We start from the raw sequence: 10,000 nt of genomic DNA on the forward strand, positions 1-10,000 counted from the left end.
CTTAGTTACATTAGGGCCTAGTACCTATAACATTACATTATATGACGGCACTAGTTTCTAGGCTAAAGGGAACATAGTTGGTATCCCCTATCTGAAAGCCTAACCTGTTCACAAATTGTTCAGCCACTGGTTCACAAACAGTTTATATTGTTGCCGGTGTGTGAACTCCTGAGGCAGCTGACCGGACGCAAGGAGACGGTTCCATATCTGCACGTAAGTGTTTATAAACTGTCTCTGGTAGTAATTCGTCCGGCATCGCTGTACCACCAGAGCCGTGGGAGCCGCCTCCGCTGACCGGGTGTTGGCTGTCACTTCCCGCTCCGGGTGGCGCAGCGTCCTCAGGTGCTCCACTCCCTCCTGCTGTATTTAGTACAGAGTGGTGAGGCTGGCCACGTCTCGCCGGTGTTGGAGGGTCTGCAGGGTCGGTAGGTGCTCCGGTTGTCGATCCGTGATGATCCTCCACGCCCTCTCCTGGACCTTGTCGAGGAGCGCGAGATGGGTACTGGCAGCTCCCCCCCACGTAAGGCACGAATTCTCAAGGGAGGATCGGATTTGTGCCTTGTATAAGACCTCGCGCCCTCGACTGTCCATTAGCCAGGAGATTCTGCGTAGGGATGTCAGCTTCCATTAGGCTGCCCTTGCCAGCTGCTGGATGTGCGTGCGGAAGGTCAGCCTGGAGTCATATGTGAGGCCCAGCACCTCCACTTCCTCACGTGGCGTCAGCTTGAGTCCCTCAAATTCAAGCTGGAGATCCACAGGTGTCCTGGCCACTACCAGCAGCTGAGTTTTTGCTGGGGCAAACTTCACTTGCCACTTACTCCCCCTATCTGCAATTCGCCGGAGTGTGGCTCCTAGTTGGCGTGCTGTCTGGGCCTCTCCTCCTGGCTCTATTTTGTGAGTCAAAGTGATGTCATCGGCGAACGCTTTGGCACTAGGAACAAGATGGAGGAGGTCATTTATGTACATGTTCCATAGAAGTGGCCCGATGACGCTGCCTTGTGGCACGCCGGCGTGGATCCGTTGTGGGGAGGACTTGTGCCCATTCAGGACCACTTGAAGGTGGCGTTCCTCTAAGTAATTTTTCATCAGGCACAGAAGCTTTCCCTCCAATCCGGCTGCTCTCATTTTTTCTAATAGGGCGGTGTGCCACACCCGGTCAAATGCGCCCTCAATGTCTAGTGCCAGAGCAGCAGTGGCTCTTCCTTGGTCCAGCTGTGAACTCCATTCGTTGGACAGTAGTAGGTGGAGATCGGCTGCTGACCGGTTTTTCCTGGAGCCGAACTGCCTGGCACACACACACACACACACACACTCTCTCTCTCTCTCTCTCTCTCTCTCTCTCTCTCTCTCTCTCTCTCTCTCTCTCTCTCTCTCTCTCTCTCTCTCTCTCTCTCTCTCTCTCTCTCTCTCTCTCTCTCTCTCTCTCTCTCTCTCTCTCTCTCTCTCTCTCTCTCTCTCTCTCTCTCTCTCTCTCTCTCTCTCTCTCTCTCTCTCTCTCTCTCTCTCTCTCTCTCTCTTTTTTTTTATTTAAACATGTTCAGTACATTAGTACATGGCAGTATTATTTTTCTATGCTAAAGTTCCCCCGATCGTTGGGGAGCTATTTAAAAGCTTCTGCCGGTTATATTATACAATTATATACATGTTTACGGTGGGTGTAGGAGTAGCCACCTGTGGGACGCAACCTTCATCTGCTGAGTGGACAGTTGTGTCACATCCACATCAGCAGTGAGATTGTTCCACCACACCACCGCTGCGATGGAGAAGGCACGTTGGTGGGTGCTGGAGCGGGCCATTGGCACTTCCAGGAGGGAGGCGTTGCTCAGCACCGTTCTCGTGCTGTGCTCAGACCTCCTCCAGGTAGCCCTCAGGTCCGTCAGGTGGGGCACTAGGCCCACTTGTGCCTTGTGTAGCACCGTCAGGGCAGCGACGCGGCGACGGTGCTCCAGGCTATTCAGCTGGTTCGTGGCTGGTCTTGCCCTTCCTTCGTGTGGATGTTGTTGTTGTTGTTGTTGTCGCTGTGTCTCCCACTGGCTCGGTCGGTGGTGCTGGGTGCCGTTGATGAGGCGTTCAGCCCTCCTCTGCACCTTGTCTAGCAGGTTGAGGTGGCAGCGGGCGCTGGCCATCCAGGTGAGCGGTGCATACTCCATCACTGGACGGACATGTGCCTTATAGAGGGTGTTCAGGCCTTCAGCATCGAGGAGGTTCTTCATGCGGCGCAGGAGGTTCACCTTCTGGGAGGCTTTGTGCGCCACCCTTTCAAGGTGACGGTCAAACCGCAGCTGGGAGTCCACCTCCACGCCCAGGACGTCGACGCTGGACTGCAAGGGCATGGTGTCGTTCCCGAATCTCAGTCTGCCGTGGAGTTGCCTCGCGTCCTCCCGAGAACGTGATATTACCATGGCCTGGGTTTTGTCAGGGGCAAACCTGACTTGCCACCTCTTTCCCCAGGCCATTATGTCTGCCAACTGTCTGTTGACGGACTCTATCACGTCCTGGGCTTCCTCCCTCTTGTATGTTCTGGAGAGGGTGCAGTCGTCGGCGTAAGCGCTTGCTGCCGGGATGGTTTGCAGGAGGTCGTTAAAGTATATGTTCCACAGAATAGGTCCAAGGACGGACCCCTGTGGAACGGAGGCCTCCACCGGGAAGCTGGTCGAGGTGCTTCCGTTGACTGCTACGTGGAGGCTCCTGCCTAACAGGTAGTTTGAGCAGCGCAGCAGGTCCCCCGTGATGCCTAGTTGCTGTAGCTTCGCCGTCAGACCGCGGTGCCAAACGGAGTCGAACGCGCCAGCTATATCCAGGGCAATCACGAGAGAGGGGTGGCCGTCATCAAGGGCGTCATGCCAGGACTTTGAGAGGAGAAGGAGGAGGTCTGAGGTAGAGCGGCCCTTCCGAAAACCAAACTGCTTCGGTGACTGCAGGTGGTTTTCCTCGAGGAAGGATGTCAATTGCTCCCCGATGATCCTCTCAAATATCTTGCTGATGATTGGGAGGAGTGATATTGGCCTCTAATTGCCTGGCTCGGACCTGGATTTTTTCTTGTGTACGAGTGTGACTCTGGCCTCCTTCCACTGTGCAGGCCACACCCCGCTCTGCAGGCATCGCCGGAAGATCTGGGCGAGGGGCTGGTGAGCTCATCGGAGCATCGCCGCAGTAAGTATGGACTGACGCTGTCAGGGCCTGGCGCCTTCCTGGTGTTAATGCCCTCAGATGTCTCCTGACAGCGTCCTCAGAGATTAGCACTCTCTAGTCTTGAGGCGATGAGTTGGGGAGGTGGGCGGCTGCCTGTCTGGTTCCTGGGTTGTCATCTTTTGACTGAAGTGACAGACCAGCAGGTCAGCTTTTCCCGGCTGGTGATGGCCAGGTCTCCGTCTGGTTTCCTCAGGGGCGTGATACGTTCCTGGGGGTAAAACCTGCTGTTCCTTCACCAGCCCCACCACTGTTTCAGGTCGGTTTGGTTGAGGACAGCTTTCTCCTCCTGTCGCCATCCCACCTTTCTTTTGCCCACTTTGCTGTCCTCGTCATATTTTTGCAGGCTCGTCTGTGTTGGGCCTTATTTTCCTGCGTGGGGTGTCTTTTATATCGTGTCCAAGCCTTGTGTTTCCTTCCGGCTGCAATACGGCACCTGTACCCGAACCAAGGCTGGTCTTTTGGGCTGGTTGAGTAGGTGCGGTGGGGGACGTGTTGCTGCTGGACGGTATTGAGGACAGTGGTGAGGGCGGAGACGTCATGTTGTGGGTCAACGTTAAGGACTGTGCCCCATGCAGTCGCTGCCAGGGCCTGCCTTGCAGCCGTCCAGTCCGCGCGGTCCCACAGCCAGATGACTCGCTGGTGTTCCTCTTCACGCGCTGGGGCCAGGCTGATGGTGGTGAGTATGGCATTGTGGTCGGAACTGCCCACACGGTCTAGTGGGCAGCACAGCACGCAGTCTCTCGGCAGGTCTGTGAGCACAGGGTCCAGTGAGCCTCCACGCTGATGTGTCGGGAGCTCAACGTGATTGTGCAGTCCTTGCATCGCTGTGAGCTCAGTAAAGGCCCTCGCCACCAGGTGTTGATTTAGGTCGCCCACAACCATCGCGTACTGACAGCTGTGGGCAGCCATAAGGTCGTCCAGGTGCTCTGTGAGGTAGGTGAGGGGGGCGCTGCCTTGCCACTGTGGCCGGTACATGGCACAGAGTAGCAGAGCGCTCCTGTCCTCGAGAATGATGCGGAGGAACATCATCTCCATTTCCAGGGGAGTGTCTGTGGTGAGGGCGTCCATCTGCAGGCCGTTTCGGTGCCAAACAGCAATGCCTCCCCTGTCCTGTGTGGCGGTCTCGTCTGGCCCAGTGCAGTGCCAGGGATCTTATCACAGGTGGTGGCGCATGTGTCGTCCAGGAAGGTCTCCACTGTCACCACAATGTCGATGTGGTGCCTGAGGACGAAGGCGTGTGTCACCTCCCCGATGTTGGTCCTAAAGCCTCGTACGTTGGCGGACAGAATCTTGAGGCCGCTGGTGTCTGTATCGCCTTATCGGATCAGCGGAAGGGGAGTGTGCGGGGGATGAGGACAGGATGGGTAGGGCGGGGCGTGCACCGCTTACTGGTAGGGAGCAGGCTGGGTGATGGGTGGCTGGTGTTCAGACAGGATTGCTCGAAGCAGTCGTTCCTGTCTGATGTCGGCGGCTCGAGCGTAACACTCGTCATCGGTGTGTCCTCGCCGCTGGCAATACGCACACTCTAGACTTCGCTTTGCCTCTGCCTGCCTCTTGCGACACTCTCTCTCTCTCTCTCTCTCTCTCTCTCTCTCTCTCTCTCTCTCTCTCTCTCTCTCTCTCTCTCTCTCTCTCTCTCTCTCTCTCTCTCTCTCTCTCTCTTTGGTTATCCATTTGGTTTCGTGATGAAAAGAGTAGGAAAGAAAGGTTGGAATTAGAAGAGGAGAAGGAGGAGGAGGAGGAGGAGGAGGAGGAGGAGGAGGAGGAGGAGAAAAGGAAGGAAAGAGGAAATAAAGAGGATGAAGAGTAAAAGAATGGTAAGAAGGGAAACATAAGGATTAGGAGGAGGAGGAGGAGGAGGAGAGTGGAGGAAGATAGGAAGAAAAAATAGGAACCCAAAAAAAGAAAGTAAAGGAAAAACGGAACGAATAAAGAGAGGAGGAGGAGAAACAAGAAAAATAAAAGCACACAAAGAAATAAGGAGAGAAAGAAGGGAAGTGAGGTAAAGGATAATGAAGGTGAAAGAGAAATAAAAAAAACGAAAACCAGAAAGAGGAGGAGGAGAAGGAAGAAGAAGAGGAAGAGGAAGAAGAAACGGAGGAAAAGAAAGGAAAAAAAAGTTGTATTAGAATTTCCAACATGTGTTAAGAGTATGTATGTATGTATGTATGTATGAAGAGAGAGAGAGAGAGAGAGAGAGAGAGAGAGAGAGATACGCATAAATATATTCATGAAAGGCAGGCACACACAAACACACACACACACACACACACACACACACACACACACACACACACACACACTTGAACGTAATGAATCAAAGCAAAAAATAAGCAAGAAATAACTTTGCTTCCAACTTTGTGTGTATGAGAGAGAGAGAGAGAGAGAGAGAGAGAGAGAGAGAGAGAGAGAGAGAGAGAGAGAGAGCAAAGGAAAATAAAAAGTTAAGACAAAGATGAAAGGAGGGAAAAAACAGCCTACTTTCCCCCTCTCACTTTCCTTAATTTCTTTCCCTTTTATTTCCAACTTTTCCTTTTTTCACTAATCTTTATTTATTCCCTGTCCACCATTTTCTTTCCCCTAATGTGGCTTTAATGTTATCCCTTTCCTTATATAACTGCAGTAACCCTAACCACTCTCTCTCTCTCTCTCTCTCTCTCTCTCTCTCTCTCTCTCTCTCTCTCTCTCTCTCTCTCTCTCTCTCTCTCTCTCTCTCTCTCTCTCTCTCTCTCTCTCTCTCTCTCTCTCTCTCTCTCTCCTCTCTCTCTCTCTCTCTCTCAAAGAGAGAGAGAGAGAGAGAGAGAGAGAGAGAGAGAGAAGGGGTTGATAGACATACCGACACACACACAAAAAAAAATTGAGCGTACTTTACCTTTAATAAAATTCCCCCAACTTTCTTTTTTTACCTCTCTTAACTCCCTCATAAACTTATTTTTCCCTTACTGTAACTTCTCTCTCGGTTACCGCACCATAACTTCTGCCTTGCCTCACTCCTTTCATCTTTCCTAAACGTGCTTTAGTTTAACATCCGCTTTCCTTCGAGTGTCAGTCCCAGGAGGCAATTTTTTATTGCATAACTCGATGGCAAGACCCCACCTGGAGTATGCGGTGCAGTTTTGGTTCCGTAATTACATTAAGGACAACGAATTATTAGAGAGTTTATAGCGACGCGCAACGAAAATGATTCCACCTTTGAGGAATGAAGAACGTATGAAGAACGACTCAGGCGCCTCAACCTTTTTTTTTTTGGAAAAGAGACGTTTACTAGGAGATACGATTAAGGTCTTCAGGTACCTGAAGAAGTTCAGTAACGTCGACCACTCTAAGTTTTTACGTACAAACAAACGTAAGAACTAGAGACAACGGTCTACCTATTGAAGCGAGGCGATGTATTACAGACATTGGCAGGAGTGTTTTTGTTTTCAGACCGAGTCATCCAGCATTGGAACAGCCTTCCTGCAGAAGTAGTCAGTACATAATTCATAAACTAATTTAACCTCTCAAAGATTGTAACTTGGTCACAAAAGGAGTTAACTAGCCGCACGTACGAAGTGCTTTTGTCTTCTCTGCAGGCACCAAGTGGCTGTCGAGAGGACCAACTCACCGCAGCAGGCAACCCCGTGATGAGCCAACAGGATTCCAGTTGCTTGCCTTTCCATGTTTCCGTGTTTCCTCAACCTTACACATTCTCTCCCCTGTACAACCATTTCCTCTCGTCTAACCGCCGCTCTCCTCCCCCGCAGCCACCCGCCTCGTGTCCGGGGATGGCGGGCCGCTGCAGTTCTCCGAGCCCCGCTACTGCCTCCTGCTGGCGGAGGACGCGGCGCCCTCCCTCAAGGTTATCCAGGTGACGGCCACGCACCAGGAAGGTAAGTTAAGGGAGGAAGGTGTCAGAGGGTGGGATGGGGAGGTGGGGTGATATAGGTAAGGAAGGGTAGGGAGATTAGAAGGAAGGGAACAATGGGTAAGAAGGAAGTGAATACAATTTAAAAGGAAGGGCATGAAAGGTTGGAGGGGAAAGTAAAAACGGGAAGAGGAAAAGGAAAGGTAAAAGTCGTAACTGTAAAAATAGGAAAATTAAGGCGATAAGTTAGAATAGGAGAGAGAGAGAGAGAGAGAGAGAGAGAGAGCGTAATGAGCATAACACTAAGTTGAATTTAAATTGTATAGCAAGGGGAGGAAGAGAGGAAGAGAAATGGGGAGAAAGAGAGAAGGGAAAGGACAAAGGAAGATGAAGAAAAGGAAGACTGTAAGGAAGAAACGGTAAAAGAGAGGAAGGAGGAAAAAGAAGGAATGAGAAAGGGGGAAACGAAGAAGGAAATGGAGATAAAAAGTGTAGATAAAGAGGAAGGAAAGGATTTGGGGGAAGAGAGGGAGAGAGAAGGAGAACATTGAAGTGGAACAGAGGAAAGAGAGGGATAGAGAAGGAACAGAGGAAGGGAGGAGATAAAAAAATGAGGAAGGAAGGTAAGGGGAAGAGAGAAGGGAGAGGAAGAGGGGAAGAAAAATGAAGAAGAAATGGTGAAATATAAGAGAAGAAAAAGAAAACAAAGAAAAGAGAGTCATTATTTAGGAAAAAGTGAAAGAAAAGAAAGAAATAGCAGGCAGATAAAAAGATGGGAATTTAAAGATAACATGAAAAAAAGGAAAAGAAAGAAAGAAAAAATAGAGGAGAGAGAGAAATAACGAAAGAAAGGGAGAGTAATTGAGCTCAAAGGCCCTAAAAAAAAAGAGAAAAAGAAAAAGAATGAAGAAAAAGGTAAAAGAAATAAATTAAACCATCGCCAAAATATAAGAAGAAAAATAATAAAGAAAAAGAAAGAAGGGAACAAATGAAAGAAAATAAATACCGTATCACTAAAAAGAAGAAAAGAAAAAAAGTAATACAGATTAAAACGAAACGAAGAAAAACTAAACTCGAAATAACTGTATCGCTAAAAAAAAGAATAAGAAAAATGATAGATAGAATGAAAAAGCAAATCATGGAAAATCAAAAAAAAATGTATCGCCAAAAAGAAGAAAAAGAATGAAGAGTAAAAAGTGATGAAGAAAGATAGAAAAAGAAAAGAAAAGGAAAGAAAAGAAAGCCAAAAAAAGTGAGAATGAAATGAAATGAAATATAAAACAAAAAAAAATGGTACATCACGAAAAAGATAAATACGAAAAATAAAAATGGAAATAAAAATAGTGAAAGAAAGGGGAAAGAAATGAAAGTTAATAAGAAAGATAAAAAAAAGTCGTTATCAATGATTAGAAGAAAAATATTAAAGAAAAGAAAGAAAAAGAAAGAAATCCCCCAAAAAAGAATAAGGAAAAAAATGATACAAAATAAATAATGAAAGAGAATAGATCGAAGAAAAAAAAGAGAAAAATAAAGATAATAAAGAAAGAAAAAGAAAGAAAAACAAAAAAACAAAACAAAGAAAGCAAATGAAGGAACAGATCAGTAAAAGAGAATAACAAAAAGAAAAATAATAGAGAAAGAAAAGAAAACAAAACGAAATTAAGGTCAAAAGTCCTGTATCGCTTAAAACAAAAGACGAGGCGGTTAGTTCTCAAAGGGCGAAGAGGAAGAAAGGAAAAGAGGAAGAAATAAAAACTTGGTGGAATATTTAAGTAGGCGAGGAAGGAAGGAAAGAAGAAAAAAAAAAAAAGAAGGAAGTAAGGAAGTCGTGAAGTTCAAAGCCATTACAGAGTGAGAGAAGAAGAGAAGTTTTAGTAGAAGCAAAAAAAAAAGGAAAAAAAAGGAAAAAAATAATGGTGGGCGTAGGAAATAAAAGTTAATGGAAGGAAAGAGGAGAAGGGGAGATAGGAAAAAAAGGGTAATGGAGAGGTTAATGAGGAGGGAAGGGGAGGAAAGAGGGGAGAGAGTAGTTAGGGAGAGAAGGAAAGGGAGAGGAAAGGGAAAGGGAGGAGAAGGAAAGGGGAGGAAAAGGGTAGAGAGAAGGAGAAAGAAAGATTAAAGGGGGAGGGGGAAGGAGGGGGCGGAAAAAGGGGAGAGTAGTTGGGGAGAGAAGGAAAGGGAGAGGAAAGGAAAAGGGAGTAGAAGGAAAGGGGTGGAAAAGGGTAGAGAGAGGGAGAAAAAAAAGTTAAGAAGGAGAAAAAAGGGGGAATGGGGAAAGAAGGGAGAAGGAAAGGGAGGAAAGAGAAGGGAAAGGGAGATGGGAAGGGTGAGAGGGAAAGGGGAAGAAGGGAATGGAAAGTTGCAAGGAAATTGAAAGAGAGGGAGAATATGGAAGGAGAACAAAGGAGATGGGGAAAGAATGGGAAGAAGGAGAGGGGGAAAGAGGTAAAGGAAAGGGAGATAGAGATGGGAGAGGAAAGGAAAGGGGAAGGATTGTGGTGACGGGAAGGGTAAGGAGGAAAGGGAAAAGAAGGGAGTGAAAAGAAGAAGAGAAAGAAAGAGTAAAGGAGAAAAGAAAGGGAATAGGGAAAGAAGGGGAAGGAAGGAAGGAAGGAAGGGGGAAAGAGGTTGAACAATTAAGTGAGAGAAGGGAAAAGATGAAGGGAAAGGAAGGTTGACAAGAAAAAGGGGAAGAAAAGAAGGGAATGGAAAGGGAGTATGCGAAGAGAGGGAGAGGGTAAGGGAGGAGAAAAGAGAGGGAATAAAGAAAGGGATGAGGAAAAGGAAGGAAAGAGTGTGAAGCAAAAGAAGAAGGAAGAAGAAAGGAAGAAAAGGAGTAAAAAGGGATAGGAGGAAAGAAAGAGAAAAAGAGGGAAAACGAGAGAAAGTGAGGAAAGGAGAATGAAAAGGAAGAGGTAAAGGAGGAAAAAAGAAAGAAAGAAGTAAATGAAAATGAAAGAAGAA

General features: G+C 47.8%; 1 pseudogene; it reads left to right on the top strand.

The window, feature by feature from the left end:
• Window positions 1–10,000, top strand: part of LOC127010211 (putative neural-cadherin 2) — a 202,096-nt pseudogene that overhangs the window by 53,767 nt on the left and 138,329 nt on the right.

The sequence above is a fragment of the Eriocheir sinensis genome, chromosome 42 (genome assembly GCF_024679095.1).
Source record: "Eriocheir sinensis breed Jianghai 21 chromosome 42, ASM2467909v1, whole genome shotgun sequence".
Lineage (NCBI taxonomy): Eukaryota > Metazoa > Arthropoda > Malacostraca > Decapoda > Varunidae > Eriocheir > Eriocheir sinensis.